Source organism: Gekko japonicus, unplaced genomic scaffold, assembly GCF_001447785.1.
Source record: "Gekko japonicus isolate JY-2015 unplaced genomic scaffold, Gekko_japonicus_V1.1 scaffold4602, whole genome shotgun sequence".
NCBI lineage: Eukaryota > Metazoa > Chordata > Lepidosauria > Squamata > Gekkonidae > Gekko > Gekko japonicus.
The window spans coordinates 24,997-49,100 of NW_015167189.1; positions in this window are offsets into that span (position 1 = coordinate 24,997).

The following is a 24,104-nucleotide window of genomic DNA, read 5'->3' on the forward strand; positions in this document are numbered from 1 at the left end:
TGTTTGAAAGCCTTCAAAGAAGGAGAGCCCGCCACCTCCCGAGGAAGCCTGTTCCACTGAGGAACCGCTCAGTTCTTCCTAATGTTTAACTGAATACTCTTCTGATTTAATTTCAACCTGTTGGTTCTGGTCAAACCTTCTGGAGCAATAAAAAACAACTCCGCCCCATCCTCTACAATGACAGCCCTTTCAAGTACTTGAAGATGGTAATCATATCCAGGGGTCATTTCGTAGAAAAAGAGGTGCAGGAGCTCATTAGCATAGCTCATTTGCATAACTTATTTGGTATGCCACACCCCTTGATATCACCGGGAGTGTGTCAGAAGGCAACACCCACCGCAAAGGCTCCACTGGACACTTTTGGATTGCTAGCTATTGGGGGGGGGGGCGTGCAGATCTGCCCTCGCAGAGGAGGGAGAGCTTGTACCTGAATAAAACTTGGTCTTAAAGGTGCCACTGGACTGTTTTGGACCAGGGGGCTGGGGGGAGCTCTGCAACTTACCTGGCTGCTTTTTGCTCTGACTGAGGGATGCTGGGAGCAGGGGTTGGGGCTTGTTGCATGTGCCCGCACCCTAGGCTCTTTACTGCTGGAGCTCCGCTCCTGTGTGCTCCTGCAGGAAATGACCCCTGATCATATCACCTCTCAGTCATCTCCTCTCCAGGCTAAACATACACAGCTCCTTCAACCTTTCCTCACAGGACTTGGTCTCCAGACCCCTCACCATCTTCATGGACCTCGTCTGGACACGTCCCATTTTGTCTACATCCTTCTTAAATTGTGGTGGCCAAAACTGAACACAATACTCTAGGTGAGGTCTAACCAGAGCAGAGCAAAGTGGCACCATCACATTGCGTGATCTGGACACTATTCTATTCTATTCTATTCTATTCTATTCTATTCTATTCTATTCTATTCTATTCTATTCTATTCTATTCTATTCTATTCTATTCTATTCTATTCTATTCTATTCTATTCTATTCTATTCTATTCTATTCTATTCTATTCTATTCTATTCTATTCTATTCTATTCTATTCTATTCTATTCTATTCTATTCTATTCTATTCTATTCTATTCTATTCTATTCTATTCTATTCTATTCTATTCTATTCTATTCTATTCTATTCTATTCTATTCTATTCTATTCTATTCTATTCTATTCTATTCTATTCTATTCTATTCTATTCTATTCTATTCTATTCTGCATGCCTGCGGGGAGGGCGGGATAGAAATGGAATGAAATAAATAATAATAATAATATTCTACTCTATACTCTACTCTACTCTACTCTACTCTACTCTACTCATTCTATTCTATTCTTTTCTATTAGAAAGGAGTCCCCAGCATGGTGCCCCGTGGCCCTGCCCCATGGTGCCCACAGACACCTTTCCTGACCCCTGCCAAGTTTTTTTTAGAAAGTGGGACATGTCCAGGAAGACTTCTGATTGGCCACTGGAGATCTGATTGACTGTGCTTTTAACTGGAAATGTCAGGGATTGAACCTGGGACACTCTGCATGCAAAGCAGAGGCTCCTCCACTCAGCCACGGCCCCTCCTCATCACAAACTCTACCAACCATGGCAGGTTTGCTCGCCAAACGGCAAACAAATCATCCATGTGCAAACAGACGGGCGATCAGCTTGAGAGAACACGTGCAAGGCAACAGCAGCAAACTTTGTTCTCGTTTTCTCAGCGGCTCACAGCATCTCTCTCATGCTCGGCGGTCCACCTCTGCAGAGAGGGAACGATACATCTTCCAGAGATGTTCTTTCACCCAATACTTCTCTAAGCTGTGCAGTCTTGTGAGCAAAATGTCTACTTTGTGAGCTACTGGCACTAAAGTTGTGAGCAAGTGTAGTATGAATGGGAAGATAAAGATGTCTTTAGATCGGTTTTCCTTCTTCTTGATTGTTCATATTCATATTTTTTCTTGGTTTTGTGGATTTCTCTTTTAAGTAATATTTTATTAGAATGTAAGGCAGGCCTGTTATATAGAAGGCTTTCCTCTTGTAGGTCTGATATTGCTAGCAGACAAGATAATAGGTACAAAGTTCATTATTCTGTAGTTCTTAAGGGCAAAACCTTGCAATGTCTGGGTCGGACAAGATTTGGGTCTCGTATCAGGGAAAAAACACTTTTGTTTAGGGTATGAAGAATCCTTGCCCATTATCATTTTAGGTTAGGTTAAGTAAACACTTAGATTTTACATAGGTACATCTCTCTTTACATCTGGCCAATCAGAAAATTATTATTCAAATTACCATTGTCTTACTCTAGCAGTTTGAAAGCAAGAAATTGCAATTGATAAATAGGTACCACTTCAGTGGGAAGGTAACAGCGTTCCGTGCGCTTTGGTGTTTAGTCATGCCAGCCACATGACCACGGAAATGTCTTCGGGCAGCGCTGGCTCTTCGGCTTTGAAATGGAGATGAGCACCGCAACCCTAGAGTCGGATTCGACTGGCTTTCGAGCAAGGGAACCTTTATAACCAATTATGCTTTTTGGATATTGTTTTCTCGATGATGTCAGTCCATGTATAAAAGATCATCTATTTCCTGAATGTGGAAAGAAGAAAGCACATTTCCTGAATATGCGGAGAAGAAAACAGTCAATTTCTGATGAGTTATTTGGTCCAATTGTTTTCCCGTTAATTGAAATAAAACTTAGATCTTCCTCCTCATTTGACTTCATTTTTGACATGGAACATAATATGTACAACACAAACTATTTGGCTACTGCTTAAATTAGTTTGCTCTGGAGCCATCCTTCCTGTTAGCTGGAGGATAAAAAAAACCTGCGAGCTAGCTCACGCTAACTCAGCTTAGAGGGAACACTGCTTGCACCCATTAATGGACATTGCGGTACGTTGCCAGCTTTCTCCTCGCTCATACCCTGCCCATCACGGCAATAGACTTTTTAAATATAGGAATAAGTCATTGGGCAGGCGAACCTCTGAGGTCATTTTCAGCTGGCGGATTGTATTATCCAACAAACAGGAGGCTCGAAGCCAATAATTTCCTCCAAAGTCGGTTGGCTGGAGACTGTCTGCTGCCGAGGCAGAACCCAAAAGGGAAGCAGCGGGAGATGGCGGTCGAGATCAAACCCGGTTAATATTTTCTATTAGATCCGTGTTTGCACGGCCGGCTCCCCCGTCCAAGGCTGACATCAATATTGCAGGAGAGAAAATGAGTTGCAGAGCCTCTGTCTTATTTTAGGAGTCCCCCCCCCCACCAGCCAACCAAAAATAGCTGCCCTTGGCAAATCTCCCACCCAGTACTGGAGTAGTCTTTTAAAAACACACATACACACACACACTAAATCTCACTGTTTTTATACCCTTATGGAGACAGTCCTATAGAGCTCAATAGGCATGAAGTTAATGGTCTGCTACAGAAGTTACTTTAAAAATCTATAGCCTTTAAAGGAACCAGAGAAGCAGTTGGGACATTGAAAAACAGAAGCCCTACAGAATGTCATAAGCTGTTCTCTGCACCACCGACAAATTGATTGAATAGCTGGTCCGTCCCCCAGGGAATCTTGGGAAGTGTAGTTCCGCTTGGAGGCCTCCAGCAGAATTTCCAGCGGAGAATCTCCCACTGTGGTCTCAAGCAAACGACAGTTCTCAGATTATGAGGAGGTGATGGTTAAACTTGCACGGGACTGGTGGGCTTCGAGGGTGGATAGGGCCCTGAATTGGGAGGGGGAGATATAATTAGTGTCGCCAGTTCTGGGTTGGGAAATACCTGGAGATTTTGGGGGGTGAAGCCAGAGGAGGGCGGGGTTTAGGGAGGGGAGGGACCTCAGCAGGGGAGAACGCCATAAAGTCCGTCCTCAAAAGCAGCCATTTTCTTAGACCACAGCTGTAGTTGTCGACAACTCTGTTTGTGATTTAAATAATAAAATAGGCCTCAGGGGCTTTGCAAGAGTTGATAGCAAAAAAGAAGAGAAAGAAAGAAATAAGGAGCCATTTTCTCCAGGGGAATTGATCTCAGTCATCTGGAGCAGATGTGGAGAACACCTAGGGTTGGCAAGTCTGGGTTGGGAAATACCTGGAGATTCTGGGGGTGGAGCCAAGAGAGGGCGTGGTTTGGGGAGGGGAGGGGCCATAGAGCCCATCCTTCAAAGCAGCCATTTTCTCCAGGGGAACACAGTCAAGAGAAGTTTATCGCCCTTTGGTTCCCAATAATTTCTTATCTCACTAAAAATGGTAGTTCTGTTTGGTGTAGTGGTTATGTGCGGGGACTCTAATCTGGGAGAACCAGGTTTGATTCCCCACTCCTCCACTTGCACCCGGCTGGATGACCTTGGGCAAGAGTAGCGTCACATCCTGGTGACGGCGGGTGCAAAACATCTCGCTGTGACCGCAGCAAGGATTCTGTGAAGACCTATGATCCTCTGCCACGACTTGGCAACCCTATGGTTGCTTCATGTCTGTGAAACTCTCTCTCCCTTGAGTAAAAGTTGCCAGCTCTGGATTGTGAAATCCCTTGAGAATTGGGGGTGGCACCTCAGGAGGTCAGAGTTTGGGGAGGGGAGAGACCTCAGAGGGGATGTGATACCAGGAACAGGGCAGCCATTTTCTCCAGGGGAATGAAACTCTGTCATCTGGAGATCAACGGCAATTCCAGGAGATCTCCAGTCCCCATCTGGAGGTCAGCAACCCTGCCTTGGAGATTCAGGTCCCGATCACACACAGAATTAGCAGCATGATAGGCACAAATGCCGGGCGGATTTTAAGGGCATGATCACACATGAACATCTGGCAAGCGTCCCGCACCCATCGGCAACCTGCTTCGCAGCGCCGAGGAAGCGGAGTTAAAAAATATTGGGGAAAGTGCAGTATCAAACGGGTTTGCGACGGGCCGCAGACGGACTTCCCCATGTGATTGCTCCAGCGTGCTTCCATTGCATCAGCGATCCCTCGTTGAAGCGCACTGGAAACTCTTGGCAAAGAAAAAAACCCGATTCACCCATCGTTGCGTCTGATCATGCAGTGGTGGGTCAAATTACTACGAAGCAAATAGCCTCGCTTCCCTCCCCCCCGGTGTTATCTGGCCCGTGTGACTGCACTCTCAGTTGTTGTTTCTTCTAGCTGCATTCTGACACCAAGAGAAGGATTGATTCTTCCATTCCCGCTTTTGTTTGTGACGTGATATTTTCCCCCCCTGATGTGGGACTTCTGGATTACGTTAGTCGATTTATGATTTTTTTTAAAGAGCAAAATTACTCCTGCATGTCTTTTCCTTCTGAGATAAAAATTGTGCGGCAAATGCTTTATGTTTAATGACTATTTTAATTGAAGTTATTTAAGGAACTCATTATTCCTATTGTAATTATTTGGTGGCGTTTCTTTTATTAGGTAGCAAACGGCTCCGACTGTCTGAAAAATGTGGCGGAATCTTTTTCTTTCTTTCTTTTTACACAACAAGAAAATAAATGCAGAATAAACAGTTCCATTCACGCCCGAGTGTCTAAATGCTGCCCCGTCGGCAGTCTTACCTGGGAGATACTGCAATTTACCTTATTCGGACAGACTTTGCCAATGTGATTTGGAAAAGGTTGACTCTCTGTCCCTTACATTATTGGAATGCCCTGACTACAACTCCTATCATGAGCTATGGATTGCCTCTATTCTAACAAAATTACCCTCTACTGCAGGGGTGTCAAACATGTGGCCCGGAGGCCGGATTAGGCCCCCAGAGGGCTTCTATCAGGCCCGCAGTGGAACTGGCTGTCTTCTGCTTCTTCTGCCAGTTCTGCTGCTGCTGCATCATCATAGATTTGCAGCTTACAAATACACACCTGAACAGCATACTCAAGATTAGGGATGTGCATTCGGTTCATCTGAACCGAATGCACCCCCAAAAATGGCCCATTTAGACCCCTTTCGGGCTGCTGCAGGCCGATTCAGATTCTCTGATCTGAATCACCTTGCCACCGAATTGCCGCCGAATTTTGGTGGCAGTTCGGCCCCATTATATCCTATGGGCCATTGAAGTCAATGGCAAAAACATAGGGTATATTCTGGGGGCTGGAGGTGGGGGGCTTGAGGGAGAGACTCTAAACTCACAGGGAAGCTCCTGGAGCCTCTCCCAAAGATACCAACCAAGTTTCAAGAGCATTGGACCAGGGGGTCCAATTCTACGGGCCCTCAAACAGGTTGCCCCTATCCCCTCCATTGTTCTCTATGGTGGGAAAAAGCAAGCCTACACTGGAACCTGTCTTAGAAACGAAGGTTTCAGATGACACAGAATAACCGCTTACTGGGTCTCACCATATTTCAGTGGTAGAACACTTGCTTTGTATACAGAAACTCCCAGGTTCGATCCCCGATATCTTCACTTAAGAATCTTGTGTGTGACTAGCAAACTTTAGTTTTTTGGTGTAGTGGTTACGTGCGCAGACTCTAATCTGGGAGAACCGGGATTGATTCCCCACTCCTCCATTTGCACCAACTGGATGACCTTGGGGAAGCCATAGTTCTGGAACAGCTGTTCTTGAAAAAGAGCAGTTTTTGTCAGAGCTTTCTCAGCCCCACCTACCTCACAAGGTGTCTGTTGTGGGGAGGGGAAAGAAAGGAGTTTGTAAGCCGCTCTGAGACTCCCTTGGGTAGTGAAGGGCGGGGTATAAATCCAATCTCCTCCTCCTCCTCTTCTTCTTCTCCTTCTCCTCCTTCTTCTCCTAATTCTTCTTCTTCTTCTTTGACATTTTCCTGAAATAACTATAAGACAGCTTCAGGCTGCATTGTAGAAGGCACATTACCTCTTGTACACAAGAGAAGGGGAATGCCTTTCTAAAATGGGGCCGGGCACCTGTGAGTTCTAAAAGTATGACATTAAATGTAAAGAACTTTCTCCCTGAACAGCAGATGGTTCTTTTTTTAGAGAGACCTTTCAGCATTTAAAAAAAAAAAAAGCTAAATCCATCTCCTGTGCTTTTAAACATTTCCTCTCGAGACCAGTAGCACTTTAGACACCAAGAAGATTTCCGGGATATAAGATTTTTGGGATGATATCTGACTTTGACAGATGGAGCTTCCTGGTCCACCAAGGTCAGTATATTCCACTCAGACTGGCAGAGGGGTCTTGGGTAGAGGTCTTTCATACCACCTGCTGCCTAATCCTTTCAACTGGAGGTGTCAGGGAGTGAACCTGGGATGTTTTGCATGCCAACCATACCCTCTACCACTGAGCCACGGCCATAAGACCATAAGAGAAGTCCTACTGGATCAGGCCAATGGCCCATTCAGTCCAACACTCTGTATTAACACAGAGGCCAAAACCCAGGTGCCATCAGGATGTGCACCAGCGGGGCCAGAACTCCAGAAGCCCTCCCACTGTTGCACCCCTAGCATCAAGAGTACAGAGCAGCACTGCCCCGGACATAAGAACATAAGAGAAGCCATGCTGGATCAGCCCAATAGCCCATCTATACCAACACTGTGTCACACAGGGGCCAAAACCCAGGTGCCACCAGGAGGTCCACTAGTGGGGCCAGAACTCCAGAAGCCCTCTCACTGTAGCCCCCAAACCACCAAGAATATGGAGTATCCCTGCCCCAGACCTAAGAACATAAGAGAAGCCATGCTGGATCAGCCCAATAGCCCATCTATACCAACACTGTGTCACACAGGGGCCAAAACCCAGGTGCCACCAGGAGGTCCACTAGTGGGGCCAGAACTCCAGAAGCCCTCCCACTGTTGCCCCCCAAGCACCAAGAAGACAGAACATCACTTGCCCCAGCCAGAGTGTTCCATCTATACCTTGTGGCTAATGGCTCCTCCTCTTAAGACCGTACCTGATTTCATCGGGAGCAAAGTGATCCTGGTGGGATCTGGTTCATGGGGTCGCGAAGAGTCGGACTCGACTGTGTGACTGAACAACAACAAAAAAGTGAACTTTGACTCACAAAAGGGTACAACCCTGGAAATTTCTGTTGGTCTTAAAGGTGCTCCTGGACTCAAATTTTGCCTTTCAAGTGTCGCTCAAGTTGGACATCCTGTATTGCCCTGAGGGCGTCAGGGAACTGAGGTGCCATTTGGCATACGGTAGGTGCCAATTAAGAAGGATGTCGGACTTTGGAGACCCACAAAGAAATAAAAAAAAATGTAAGCCATCCTGAGCCTACTTTGGTGGGGAGGGCAGGATATAAATCAGATCAATCAATAAATAAACAATAAATCAAAGGGGGGGAGGCTCGTGTTGGGTGGCCCAAGGTAGCTTGATCTCATCAGATCTTGGAAGGTAAGCAAGGTCAGTCCGGGTTAGTGCTTAGAGACTACTAAGAAAGTCCAGAAGTTCTATGCATAGCCAGGCAACGGAAAACCTAGAAGGTTAAATGAATCGAAATTAAAAGGCCCAATATTTGAATAAATGAATATAGACTATAAGTATACATCAATTATACAAAAATTATGGTTGCCAGGTCTTACCTGGCCTTTAGCGGGGGGGCTCCCATGTCCATCCTGGAGTTTTCTCGTGTGCGCACTGCAATGACATCCCCCAGAAGTGATGTCATCACGCCGGGCACCTCGCGTGTTGACATTCTAGCATTTTGCCCAAAAACTCTATGGTAACCACTTCACTTCCAGGGGACGTTATCGTGCCGACCACGTTGACACAGGAGGAGGCTGTTTGGGGGTGGGGCTACCCCCCAACGCCAACTGACTGGTGGCAGATTGCAGCCCCCGAAATCATGGGAACCCAATTGGGGGTCTTGCAACCCGAACAGAAATACAAGTTTTTATTACAAGTTATTTGAAAAAAAAAAACAATTTACAGGACCTCTTATAGCCTCAGTTTAGATTACAATCACAGGACCTCTTATAGCCTCAGTTTAGATTACAATCACAGGTCCTCTTATAGCCTCAGTTTAGATTACAATCACACAGTCCTCTCAGACAAAGACCTTACGCGACCCTGGCCAAACTCGTTTCGGCCTTATGGCCCTCTTCAGTGGTCAAGCATAACAATTACACAATGACTCCAGACATTGCAGAAATATGACATTACTGCGCCACATTGGTTCCATACTGCACTCCGGGCCCCCGGTCACACGGGCCGGATAATCCGCAGGGGAACGGAGGCTTTTAGCTGCGGAGAAAAAAGAAGCACGGTATCGCGATCTCACGTTTCCCCATGGCTCCATCCTCCGGCTGTCAGCAGCCGATCAGACCAGTGAGGCAACACAGCAGGAAAACAACAGGTCCGCATTTGTGCGCATGCGCCCGGATCAGAAGCTGCTGGATGCGATGGGCTACCAGTGCACCTCCGATCAGACGTCCAGCCATGCTGCGTATTATTGGGGGTCTTGCAACCCGAACAGAAATACAAGTTTTTATTACAAGTTATATAAAAAAAACAATTTACAGGACCTCTTATAGCCTCAGTTTAGATTACAATCACAGGACCTCTTATAGCCTCAGTTTAGATTACAATCACACAGTCCTCTCAGACAAAGACCTTACGCGACCCTGGCCAAACTCGTTTCGGCCTTATGGCCCTCTTCAGTGGTCAAGCATAACAATTACACAATGACTCCCGACACTGCAGAAATATGACATTACTGCGCCACATTGGTTCCATACTGCACTCCGGGGCCCCGGTCACACGGGCCGGATAATCCGCAGGGGAACGGAGGCTTTTAGCTGCGGAGAAAAAAGAAGCACGGTATCGCGATCTCACGTTTCCCCATGGCTCCATCCTCCGGCTGTCAGCAGCCGATCAGACCAGTGAGGCAACACAGCAGGAAAACAACAGGTCCGCATTTGTGCGCATGCGCCCGGATCAGAAGCTGCTGGATGCGATGGGCTACCAGTGCACCTCCGATCAGACGTCCAGCCATGCTGCGTATTTACCGGAAGTTAGTACATCTAAGCAGGTAGTTTTTAACTCCGGGTTTTCCCTGGGAAGCCACGGGTTGGCCACGGGTGCGCTCCACTTGCCAGATGTGGCAGTGTGAACGCACTCGAATAATCCACCCACTACCCGTAGCTCTTCCGCAGCTACTTCCCCATGTGAACGGGGCCTGGATTGATTTTCTTGGACCAGGATTGGGAAGGCACACAATTGAACTATCATTCAGGATACATGTACCTGACTTGGGCAGAAGGTGATTTTAAATGAGACCTCCTAAGCGTATCTCTCCCTAAAGCCACAGATACTGATTAAAACACAATGCCAACTTGGTCCTATATTGATTAATCATTCTAATATATTAGGGCTTGTAAATTATTATTTGTTTAACTATCTTGTAAAAGAGCCAGTTTGGTGTAGTGGTTAAGTGTGCAGACTCTAATCTGGGAGAACAAGGTCTGATTCCCCCACTCCTCCACTTGCACCTGGCTGCGTGACCTTGGGCAAGCTGTAGTTCTGATAAGAGCTGTTCTTGAAAAAAGAGCTGTTTCTGTCAAGAGCTCTCTCAGCTCCACCTACCTCACAGGGTGTCTGTTGTGGGGAGGGGAAGGGAGAGGAGTTTGTAAGCCACTCTGAGACTCCTTTGGGTAGTGAAGGGTGGGGTATAAATCCAATCTCTTCTTCTTCTTTGACCTCACAGGGTGTCTGTTGTGGGGAGGGGAAGGGAAAGGAGATTGTAAGCCACTCTATTCATTTATTTAAATATCAGGTCCTTTACATTTGGGTTCATTTAACCTTTTAGGTTCCTCACTCATCATTTTGGGTTAAGTTTTTTTCTTCCCCTCTTTCTGTTCTTGTAGGCGATGGGAAAGCACCTCTGTTCCTCTCTTGCCTAGGAAACCCTACATGGTCACATGCAATGTTCCCTCTAAGGTGTGGAGCCTTGTGAGCAAAAATTCTGCTTTGTGAGTTACTGGCTTTAACGTTGTGAGCCAGTGATTTGGCTACTGCATAAATCAGTTTGCTCTGGAGCCACATCCTTCCCGAGCCAAGTCAAAAATCTGTGAGCTGGAAGCTAAAAAATTATGAGCTAGCTCACGCTAATTCAGCTCAGAGGGAACACTGGTAACATGAACACATGAAGCTGCCTTCTACTGAATCAGAGTGTTAGTCCATCAAAGTCAGTATTGTCTACTCAGACTGGCAGCAGCTCTCCAGGGTCTCAGGCAGACGTCTTCTACGTCACCTGTTGCCAGATCCTATAACTGGAGATGCTGAGGATTGAACCTGGGACTTTCTGCATGCCAAGCAGACGCTCTACCACTGAGCCATGGCCCCTCTGCCATAACTCAGCTCCAACTTGGTGGCACTTTCCACAACTCAGGTTGTTAAAACTGGAGGTCTAAAACAAAAAGAAACAAACAATGCTCTCTTTCTCTCTGGGCGATTTCGCACTAGAGCTGCCTCGTGGTGCAGCCACCGTTTGCCCCGACACAAACATGTCAAGTCCACACCTGAAGCTGCGGGGCTGCATTTTGACTCGCGGCTTCGCCCGATTGCCTCCGCAGTTTCGTGACCCTGGGTGTGAAATTGACAAATCGTGTCGGGGCAAACGGCGGCTTCGCCGCGAGGCAGCTCTAGTGCGAAATCGCCCTCGGTCTCCCAAGACTATTGCCCTGTTCCTATATGGAGGCATGCACATTTAAAACATAAGATGATGAATTGATGAAGAGGGCTTTCATAAAGCAACAGCCCTAATTATGCGTGCAAAGGCACACTAAGTTATAATTCACATGAACACTTGACGCTACCTTACATGGAGCCACCCTGAGCCTGTTCACGGGGACGGCGGGGTATAAATGGAATTTAATAATAAATAAATAATAAAGGAATCAGAGCCTTGGTCCATCGAGCTCAGTATTGTCTACTCAGACTGGCAGCAGCTCTCCAGGGTCTCAGGCAGAGAGGTCTTTCCCATCACCTACTGCCTGGTCATTTGAAGTGGAGATGCCAGGGATTGAACCTGGGACCTTCTGCATGCCAAGCAGAGGCTCTACCACGGAGCCATGGTGTTACAAGTATAAGTGAGACCGTGTACATCAGTGGTATCAAACTCATTTGTTATGAGGGCCGGATTGACATAAATGAGAGCTGGTTGGGCCGGGCCATGCGTGTCATAAAATGTAATGCCAGGTACCGGAGATATCAACTTTATAAAGGACACAAACACAAAGGTTTTTGTTTTTTTTTTAACTTAGAATAAAAACAGGCTTAAAACGTTAGCACTTTTGCAATACTTTGTTTATTTAACAGTGTCTGATAGCTGATACCTCTCGGTCTGAATTATGGCATCAAAATGTCTGTGCTGTTGCGATCATGAGTATGCCGTTCAGATGCGTATCTGTAAGCTGCAAACCTATGACGACGCAGCAGCAGCAGAACTGGAAGAAGAAGCAGAAGACAGCCAGTTCCACTGTGGGCATGATAGAAGCCCTCTAGGGGCCTGATATGGCCCCTGGGCTACATGTTTGACACCCCTGCTGTACATGACTCTGATGCAGGCTAGCACTATTCCATTGGAGAGGGAGAATTGGGGCCTCCTCTTTTCTGTCTGAGGCCCACCGGATATTCCAGGGAACCCTGCAGTCACGCCCAGACAAAGATAGTCATTCCACATCACTTGCCTCTGGACATGGAGGTTCCATTTTCGGAACCCTTTCCGGGGGAAGTTGGGAAGGAGCGAGAGAGCAGAGCTCCACCCCATCTAATTTCTTATCTCTGGTTGTAGCAGATGAGGAACCTGTGGGAACAGCAAGATAATTAAATGTTCGGTTGCATGGCGAGATAATTCACCTTGGTCCCGTGTCTCAGGTAATTAATTCCAGGCTATTTCAGACTAGCAGGCTCACCCCAGCGATTCGTAAATCTCTCCACGCCGTCCAGCGGTGGGGCAGCTATCCCCCCCCCCGCCATCCTCCATCACAGTGGTGGCAGATCGTTTCAAGAAAGGGGGAGGGCAGGGGAGAGAAGAGATTGTTATTAGACTTTAGAGGCCCCGGAATTGTTGCTGCCTGCACATCTCTAAAAATAATATAAATCGGCACCCAGGGACCACTTGGAGTTTTGGCTGCACGAGGAAGATTAGCAACACGGCGACGCAAAGAGAGGGACGGAAGGCCTTTCTCGGCGCATAGATCACGTTTTCCGCGGGACACTGTCGGAAGGCTCGCACCCGAATTAACACGGCCGCTCAGAAAAGTTTATTTCTCTTATGCCCGGGTGACTTGCTTTCTTTGCTTTTCATCAAACGGCACTTTTTTATTGGCCTCCGATGGGACGGCCATATCTGGTAGGATACCGGCGGCGGGTGTGTGTGTGTGCTGGGTAAAACCAGCTTATTTTGCAAATTGGCCACTGCATCAGAGGCAGGTGGGCTGTGCTTCCATTGTGGAGACCCGACAAGAATACAGAAGGGACTGTGACACGGGACCCTTTGAGATATACAGCATCAGGAACACAGGAATACATGAGGCTTCCTTATACTGAAGAAGAAGAAGAGGAGGAGGAGGAGGAGGAGGAGATTTGAATTTATACCCCGCCCTTCACTCGGAGTCTCAGAGCGGCTGACAAACTCCTTTCCCTTCCCCTCCCCACAACAGACACCCTGTGAGGTAGGTGGGGCTGAGAGAGCTCTTTCCAGAACTGTCCTTGAGAGAACAGCTCTGATAGAACTACGGCTTGCCCATGCAATGATGTCACTTCTGTACAAGAGGACCCCTGGGGAGGTCCAGGACTCCCCCACTCAGGGCTCTTTTTGGGCAGGAACGCGCAGGAACGCCCAGCATGAGCTCATTAGCATAACTGGCCACACCCAAAACTCATTAGGATTGGCTACATTAGGGGTGTGTGGCCTAACATGCAAAGGAGTTCCTGCTACAAAAAAGGGCCCTGGGTTTTGACAACAAACAAGGTAAACAGAATAAGAAGCAAAAGGTGGGTGTGGCTGGATGAGCACACTTCTGGTAACATGGGGGTGCGTCCTAATGTGCCAATGAGCTGTGCTGTCAGGGGTGTGGCCTAATATGCTAATGAGTTTCTGCTGTCGGGTGTGGCCTATTATGCTAATGAGTTCCCGCTGGGCTTTTTCTACAAAAGGAGCCCTGCCCCCACTAAATAGTAAGCACGACTTGGCAACCCTACTCTACCTTCAAATCTCCACAACACCCAGGTGGCGATCCTATCTTCATGGCACGTAGCTGGTTTTTGGCCTACTTTGCACTGTGTGAGGCTAAGATTTTGGGGATGGAGCAGCGTCCAAGTGAAACTACTAAATAGGTCACGACGGGTAGGGATAGTGCAGGTGTTTTTTTAAAAAGAAGTTAAGAAGTAGCTAATTTTGGCAAGCACCCCGAGGCGTCGCTTAGAAGGCGAATGAGGCTTCCTCAAGACTAGGCCCTCGGGGCTACTGAGTGCTGGGACAGGTGACAGCGAGAAGAAGAACTACCCTGGGGCCCAGATGGCCTCATGGAGGCAGGACTAAAGGAACGGTGGAAGAGTTGAGAACTTGTCAAGGCCTCCCTCAGCCTAGTCGCGAGGGGCCTACGAGGAGCCAGGAGCAGTTATGCTAATCACGTCTGGGCTGGAAGTAGAGCAAATTCACCCGTACGTCTGGGAGGCAATATCTCAGTTGCCCTGTTGAATTCAAATCATGTTACACTGGCGGCAAAGAGTTCCTCGCACTGAAGAGGCTTTACGGGTTGATGAAACGGGGTACTATAATTAACCCATGTAGACTGAGTTTTGTTCCTTATTTCCTGAGTGGATTTGTTTGTTTATTTTCTTATTTCACTTATACCCTGCCTTGAAAACATAAGAGAAGCCATGTTGGATCTGGCCAATGGCCCATCCAGTCCAACACTCTGTGTCACACAGCAGCCAAATCCCAGGTGCCATCAGGAGCTCCACCAGCAGAGCCTGAAACCCAAAAGCTCTCCCACTATTGCCCCCCAGGCACCAAGAATACAGAGCATCCCTGCCCCAGACAGAGTGTTCCATCTATACCTTGTGGTTAATAGCCACAGATGGACCTCTGCTCCATATGCTTATCTGGTTCCTTCTTGAAGCTGTCTATGCTCGTAGCCGCCACCACTTCCTGCAGCAGTGAATTCCTCATGTTAATGACTCTTTGGATGAAGAAGGACTTCCTTTTCTCTCTTCTAAGCCTACTGCTCATTAATTTCATGGAGTCCCCACGAGTTCTTGTCTTGTGAGAATGAGAGAAAAGTACTTATTTCTCTACCTTCCCTAACCCATGCCCTTCTCTCCAGTGGGTCACAAAGTGGCTTAAATCTTCCTCCTCTCTTCCCTTTCATTCCTATAACAACCCTGTGAGATTGGTTAGATGGAGAGCACGTGACTGGCCCAAGGTCACCCAGCAAGCTTCCACAGTAGAGCAGGGATGCGAACCTGGGTCTCCTCAATCCTAGCTCAACACTCTAACCACTAATCCATGTGAGCTCACCACATGGCATGCACAACATTTTAGAGAATGTGCTCTTCTAATGCACATAGCCAGTACCAACACAGATTTGACGCTAGTAGAATGTAGGAGGAGGAAGAAGAAGAAGAAGAAGAAGAAGAAGAAGAAGAAGAAGAAGAAGAAGAAGAAGAAGAAGAAGAAGAAGAAGATAGAGAAGCTATGTTGGATCTGACCAATGGTCCATCCAGTCCAATACTCCGTGTCACACAGTGGCCAAAATCCAGAGGTCCTCCAGTGGGGCCTGAACTCGAGAAGCCCTCCCATCATGGCCCCCCCAGGCACCAAGAATCCAGATTATCACTGCCCCTGACAGTGTTCCATCCATACCTTGTGGCTAATAGCTACTGATGGACCTCTACTCCATACGTTTCTCCAATCCCCTCTTGAAGCTGTTTGTGCTTGTAGCCACCAACACTTCCTGCAGCAGTGAATTCCATGTGTGAATTACTCTTTGGGTGAAGAAGAGCACCAATCTATTAATGATGGCTCACAGCTGATGTTTGGCCAAACCCTATTGCAAAATAATGGGATGGGAGAAAGAGCCATTTTTAGACATTACAATTCTCACCACAAAGTATATACTCAGCAGGAAGCTGCAGGCGGTTATGGCTGCCTGATACCTGTGCCGGTACAGTGTACCTTTTTTGTCACATTTAAATTTTAGCAATATCGAATGTGTGCACATGTGAAGAAATCAAGGAAAGAAGTGCTCTCCACTAAACCCTCTTCCACCTTTACTGGCTTATCTTGCTGGATCAAAATAAAGATCCACCCAGACTTTCTGCCCCTTTCCAGGAGTAGCCAACCAGACTCCACGGGGTGGGGCTATAACAAGGAAGACAGGAAGTCTGTAAGACTTTTCCTGATTTTTGCCTCCATACGCACTCAGATGATCTCAGCAATGCTCCTACAGAATCCCATTCCAATTGTGAGGCAGTCTTTGTGCACTAAGTGAAGCCCAAGAACAATCGTCCAGGGCAGTCTCACACAGAGTGGACTCTAGCAGTCTAGCCTTGAGCTTATGAAGAGCATGCAAAACCAGTCTTCAGGGCCGAGCCTAAACGGAAATGCCAAAACCTTATGTCCAGTTGAGCACATGAACACATGTGAACCTTGGTCCATCGAGGACAGAATGGTCTATTCAGACTGGCAGCAGCTCTCCAAAGCAGGGGTGTCAAACATGCGGCCCGGGGGCCGGATCAGGCCCCCGGAGGGCTTCTATCGGGCTCGCAGTGGAACTGGCTGTCTTCTCCTTCTTCTTCCAGTTCTGCTGCTGCTGCGTCATCGTAGGTTTGAGGCTTATAGATGCACACCTGAACAGTATACTCAGGATTGCAACAGCACAGACATTTTGATGCCATAATTCAGAGCAAGAGGTGTCAGTTCTCAGACACTGTTAAATAAGCAAAATATTGCAAGAGTGCTGATGTTTTAAGCATGTTTTTACTTTAAGTTAAAAAAAAACCTTTGTGTTTGTGTCCTTTATAAAGTTGATATCTCCGCTACCTGGTGTTACGTTTTATGACACACGTGGCCCGGCCCAACAAGGTATCATTCATGTCAGATCTAGCCCTCGTAACAAATGAGTTTGACGCCCCTGCTCTGGCTGAGCTCTTTCATATCACCTACTGCGTAGTCCTTTTAAACAGGAGATGCCGGGGATTGAACCTGGGACCTTCCGTATGCAAAGCAGAGGCTCTACCACTGAGCCACAGCCCCTGCTGCACTTAAAACAAAACTCTCCGGGCACCTCTAAGAGTGGTTGTGTCAAATCCAGAAGCTTTTCGAGGCTGAACAGAGAATCCGAACCTTTGTCTCTTTCTAAGCACGTCAGTAAGACTGCCAACCGCTGTCATATACTGAAATGCTTGGGGGGAAGGCAGGTCCGACTGCAGATTTCCGCAGTGCCAGGGCTTCAGGACTCCTCTGGGCAGCCAAAGGTGAAACAAACAAACCCAACCCCTCCTCCCGGCTCTTAAACCGCGGGGAAGTCTTCATTTGCATTCTCCAGGAACCCGTCAACAGCTGGAAATGTCTGGATGCTAAAGACTCTGCAGATGATGTCGGGCCGGCGGAAGAGTTTTCAATTAATCTCTCCTGACCCAATGCTTTGGACTGGCGTGCCTATTTTTAACAGCTCCATTCTGTTCGACGACCTGTGCAGCTCCAGTGACCAATAATGGCCCATTTAAGTAACAGGGGGGGGGGAACGAGGGCCGCGCATCGGCTTGGGGCTCGTTACTGAAAAAGTTCATCGCCATCACCCTTGCTTCAGTCTCTCCCCCCCCCAGGCAGCTCCACAGAATCTGTCAGAGAACTTACTATGAACGTACTACACAGTTAAGTGTGTGGACTCTAATCTGGGAGAACCGGGTTTGATTCCCCACTCCTCCACTTGCACCTGCTGGATGACCTTGGGCAAGCCATCATTCTGGCACAGCTGTTCTCTAAAGGACAGTTCTGGAAAGAGCTCTCTCAGCCCCACCTACCTCACAGGGTGTCTGTTGTGGGGAGGGGAAGGGAAAGGAGATTGAAAGCCACTCTGAGACTCCTTTGGGTAGTGACGGGCGGGGCATAATTCCAATCTCCTCCTCCTCCTCCTTCAGTTTGGTGTAGTGGTTAAGTGCGCGGACTCTAATCTGGAAGAACCGGGTTTGATTCCCCACTCCTCCACTTGCAGCTGCTAGATGACCTTGAGCAAGCCCTAGTTCTGATAAGAGCTGTTCTTGAAAAACAGCAGTTTCTGTCAGAGCTCTCTCAGCCCCACCTACCTCATAGGGTGTCTGTTGTAGGGAGGGGAGGGGAAGGGAAAGGAGTTTGTAAGCCGCTCTGAGACACCTTTGGGTAGTGAAGGACGGAATATAAATCCAATCTCCTCCTCCTCCTCCTCCTCCTCTTCTTCTTCCAGGATCATAGAATCATAGGATTGGCAGGGACCTCTAGGGTCATCTAGTCCACCCCCCTGAACAAGGCAGGAAACCCACACACCCCAGTGACCCCCGTTCCATGCCCAGAAGATCTTTCTCTACTACACACTATTAGAAGGGAAAAGAAAGATCACCTTTATTCCACTGCCTGGACAAACCTCTTCCCATTCAACCCAAATCTCAGGTAGGGTCATTTATCCATGCTCCGCTCCAGTGGTGAATACATTACTCCCTGTTTGGAGAAGAACATAATTTCCCTAGCGGGATTAGAATCATAGAGTTGGAAGGGGCCATATAGACCATCTAGTCCAACCCCCTGCCCAAAGCAGGATTAGGTTTATGCAGAGCCCTCGGTACATTCCACCAGCTTGACTACTCTGTGGCAGTGTTATACAAATTAATATCCAGTCAAAAATAGAAGACTGAAGTCAAAATGCGGAGGAAGTTCTTGTATTTTATTGCAACGAAATATGGAAAACAGTTAGGCCAAAGGACCCATCAAAGTTGACTGCTTTCTGAGCCGAATCAGGAAATACATGAAGTTAAATACTTAAAATGACATCATCATATCATCATCATGAGAATAATATTCAGAAGGCATAATTGGTTACAAAAACTTAAACAACATTTACATTAAAATCTCCTTATTGGTCAAAGAGAAGAAGAAGAAGAAGAAGAAGAAGAAGAAGAAGAAGAAGAAGAAGAAGAAGAAGAAGAAGAAGAAGAAGAAGAAGAAGAAGAAGAAGAAGAAGAAGAAGAAGAGATTGGATTTATACTCTGCTCTTCACTTTGAGTCTCAGAGCGGCTTACAAACTCCCTTCCCCTCCCCACAACAGACACCCTGTGAAGTTGTGTCTATGCAATAGCGTCACATATTTACTTGACCTGACCTAAGTCATATCGGCTGAAGCTTGTTCTCACCCAAACAAAAATATTTTCCTCTGATATCAAGTAAAAGATCCCTTTTGACCCAGACAGTATGAAGTTATAACCTAAACAATTAGAACCATGAACCTTCTACCTTCTTTTGTGCCAAAAGAATGTGATTGTCTTGTCTGTTAACCTCAACTGGAAAAATACCCTGACCCACAAAGAAGGCCTCCTATATACCAGGCCTCATTACCTTCCAATAAAATGTTAAATCTATAATAAACCTATAAAAACCAGAGAAATATGAATAATCGAAAAGAGAAAAATCTATATAGTCCCATCCCTACTACAGCAGGGGTCCCCAACGCGGTGCCCGTGGGCACAGGGGTGTTCACCGCCACATTTCCTGTCATCCGCCAAGTGCTTTTAGAAAGTGGGGAAGGGGAAGTGAGGCCTTTCCTCACAGGGCTTCTGATTGGCTGTGCAGATTAAAAGGTATCCTGTTAAGCAGGGCTTTTGCCTGAAACGGTGAAGAGTTATTGTTAAGAGTTGTCCATAACCTCAATCCCTGGCATTTTCTGGTAGGCTCCACTTCCTTCGAGAGCCATACGGTGACTGCCTCCACTGCTCCACAGAGCCAGTTTGGGGTAGTGGTTAGGCGTGCGGACTCTAATCCGGGAGAACCGGGTTTGATTCCTCACTCCTCCCGCTGGCGTGACCTTGGGTCAGTCACAGTTCTTTCAGAGCTGTTCTCTCAAGAACAGTCCTTGAAAGAGCCCTTTCAGCCACACCGACCTCACAGGATGTCTGTTGTGGGGAGAGGAAGGGAAGGAGATGGTAAGCCATTCCGAGACTCCAAGTGGATGGTGGGGTATAAATCTAGTCTCTTCTCATCCTCTTCTTCTCTCTTTGTCAGAATTCCAAAAGTGCCCACAGGTTCCGAAAGATAGGGGGACTCCTGCCCGATGGAACTCCCTCCCCCTGGAAGCAGTTGTGACCAATGCTCCCTCTAAGCTGTGGAGTCTTGTGAGCAAAAATCCTACTTTGTGAGCCACTGGGATTAGAGTTGTGAGCGAGCGAGTTTGCTCTGGAGCCCTCCTCCCTGAGCTGAGATGAAAATGGGTGAGCCGGAGGCTAAAAAACTGTGAGCTGGCTCACACTAACTCAGCTTAGAGGGAACACTGGTTGTGACTGGTTGTGAACACTGGTTGTATTGAAAACAGATCAGCCAATATCATAATGCCGCTACATAAATCAATGGTGCGACCTCATTTGGAATACTGTGTGCAGTTCTGGTCACCACACCTTAAAAAGGATATTATAGCTTTGGAAAAAGTGCAGAAAAGGGCAACTCGAATGATAAAAAGGTTGGAACACTTTCCTTATGAGGAAAGGTTAAAGCGCTTAGGGCTCTTTAGCTTGGAGAAAAGACGACTGAGGGGTGACATGATCGAGGTTTATAAGATTATGCATGGGAAAGAGCAGGTAAAGAAAGAGGTACTTTTCTCCCTTTCTCACAATACAAGAACCCGTGGGCACTCCATGAAATTGCTGAGCGGTCGGGTTAGAACGGATAAAAGGAAGTACTTATTCACCCAAAGAGTGATTAACACATGGAATTCACTGCCACAGGAAGTGGTGGGTGCTACAAGCATGGACGGCTTCAAAAGGGAATTAGATAAGCATATGGAGCAGAGGTCCATCAGTGGCTATTAGCCACAAGGTATAGCTAGGGGCTCTGGGGCAAGTGATGCTCTGTCTTCTTGGTGCTTGGGGGGGGGTCAACAGTGGGAGGGCTTCTAATGTCCTGGCCCCACTGCTGGACCTCCTGATGGCACCTGGTATTTCTGGCCACTGTGTGACACAGAGTGTTGGACTGGATGGGCCTTTGGCCTGATCCAACACTGGCATCTCTGATGTTCTTATGTGACCCTGGACGTACACTGAGTTTCCAGCCTGCCTAGATTTCATTTAAAGGATTTCCCCTCCCTAGATGTGTACTGTATCGATTGTTCTCATTTTATTTGTGAGCTGTCTTGATGAGTTTTAAATGGAAAGGCAACCTATAAAGATCTCCTGTCAATCAATCGCCAAAACCCTTTATGACTCCCGCTGAACTTCCTTGACTCCTTCAGCCCGGCAGGAGTCCCGGCCTCTTTCCCCCCCTGAAATCCACCCGATGTCAATTAGTGTTTTAGAATCTGGACCCCATTTCCGAATTTGTTCTCATGGACCCCTACGAACAATTATCTATTATGCTGGCGTGCGTGCTGAGATCCTCAGAAGCGGCATGCTGTTCTTTGCAGCTCATCGCCGAATGCGAGGCTTAGCGTGGTCGGGTAATAATCCAACGCTGATATTAGAAGGAAATAGGACATCTTTCCTAAAAGGGCATACATTAAAATAAAGCAGCGGCGATTCTGACGTTTCCTCCCTTTTTTTTTACTAATAGGCTAATTAATATCCACAGGTAGGAGGGAGAGAATTCAATGCCTTGGTGGTAGACTTCGTGGTTAAGATCCGGCGGGCCCCAGTCTAGCATCTGAACATTCTCCGCTAAAAAGGAGCAGTTGGGCTACAGAAGAACCATATCTGGAGATTTTATTTATTTATTAATCAGATTTATATCCCGCCCTCCCCCATAGGGCTCAGGGCGGCTTACAGGCAAGAAATCATGCAGCAAGAAAAAATACAATTCATATAATTAAAAACATATTATACAATTAAACAATTAAAAACCAGTACAAATAGTGCTCGATATCTTCAATTCAAAAGCCCCAAAAGAGGATGACGGACCGCGTCCAGACATTCCCAGTGGTCGTATAGTGGGTTCAATATTTAATAAGATGTTAAAGAGTCCAGATGTTCAGATGTTCCCTTCCTAGGGCCTCTCTCCACCCCCCCCCCATGATGACAATGCAGCTTTTGGAAAGCCGTTCCCAGGAAGAGTAGCACGATGTGGTCTAGAACAAAGTTGGAGTCCAGGGGCACCTTTAAGACCAACAAAGTTTATTTCTGGGTTTATGCTTTCGTGTGCATGCATACTTCTGCAGATATATGAAAGAGAGAGAGAGAGAGAGAGAGAAACGGGAGGGAGGGAGGGAGGGAGGGAGGGAGAAAAAGTATGCCTCCGAGTATGTGTAAAAGACCCACGTGTGTTTCCCGAGCCACAGTTTGGCCACCTCTGCTTTAAAGGGTCTTTTAGCGAGCTGAGCATGCTGCCCGCAACCGCCCTTCTCCTTCTCTCCTGCTAGATTTAAAGGGCCTTCCAGCCGATTGGCGGGCCACGTGGTCCCCGCTGATCAGCTGAAACCCTTTAAATTGGGCAGGAGGGGAGGGAGAGGGGAGGGAGACGGGTGAGCGGGCGATGGGCACTCTTGGGGGCAGGGCTTCTCCGCTGGCCAGCCGGCCGGGGGCGGATTGGAGCCCCCCAAAGCGGGGGAGCCCCTGCCGAGACCTGGGGTACGGCAACCCTACTCCCCCTTCCTGAATCCAAAAAAAGTCAAATCCGCTGCCCGAAAGGTGCCTCCTTGTGTTACCCATTCCTTTGCCCTGTGAATCCTTATCAATGATTAAGTACTGCGTACATACACTGGCAAATCTAGTCCCGAGAACTAAAGTATCGGGCACGGCAGATGCATAAGCACTTTGCCAGTCAGCGAAGGAAGCGGGGAACAGGGCGGACAAGAAATCTATAGAAATGTAAAACGTATCAGATGCTCTGAATGCCTAGAAAGGGGAACAAAAAAATGTTTTCAAAAGCACTACAGAAGAAGTCCAGATAAGGGCTTGGGTTTTTTTTGTCCTGCCCAGTGCTTTGAAACCACATTTCGGTGCTACGGAGATGATCGTATCACGAAAATCCTCGCAGATGCTCTCGCCCTCCCCCCCAGCCGCCAATTCATCCCATCTCGGCTTTGGATTCCTGCTCCTTTACCACTGCCTGGAACCCGCTTTCCTTGCATTCATAAAAGAGAGGGGGGGGAATGAAATGTTTGTTTTCAACAGATGGTTGCGCCTTTCTCATCCCACGGCTCACTGCATGCTTGTCATTTAGACCAGGGGTGTCGAACTCATTTGTTATGAGGGCTGGATCTGACCTAAATGAGACCTTGTTGTGTGTCATAAAAGGTAATGCCAGGGAGTGGAGATATAAACTTTATAAAGGACACAAACACAAAGGGTGTTTTTTTTTTTACTTAAAATAAAAAAATTCTTAAAACATTAGCGCTCTTGCAATATCTTGTTTATTTAACCGTCTCTGATAACTGACACCACTCGCTCTGAATTATTGCATCAAAATGTCTGTGCTGTTGTAATCTTGAGTATGCCGTTCAGGTGTGTATCTGTAAACTACAAACCTAAAATGACGCAGCAGCAGCAGAACTGGAAGAAGAAGCAGAAGACAGCCAGTTCCGCTACGGGCTGGATAGAAGCCCTCTGGGGGCCTGATCTGGCCCCCGGACTGCATGTTTGACACCCGTGATCTAGAAGGTGGGTGGGGGTGGCTATAGACGAAAGCACAGAGTGAGCTGTTGGGGGACCAGAAAAGGACAGAGAGAAGCACACCTTTCCATGATGGCTGCAGGGGTCATTTCCTGCAGGAGCGCACAGGAGCAGAGCTCTGGCAGTAAAGAGCCCAGGGGGCGGGAACATGCAAGAAGCCCCACCCCCTGCTCCCTGCAGCTCCGGGCCACGAAGAGTAAGAAGCAGCCGGGTAAGTTGCAGTGGGTGTTGCCTTCTGACACACTTCCGGTGATGTCAGGGGGTGTGGCATGTGCAAATAAGTTGTGCTAATGAGTTATGTGAATGAGGTCCTGCACCCCTTTTTCCACGAAATGACCCCTGGATGGCTGCATCCCTGTACGGGGTTGACGATGGCTGTGTGTGTTACATTCAGTCAAGTTGGTTTCAA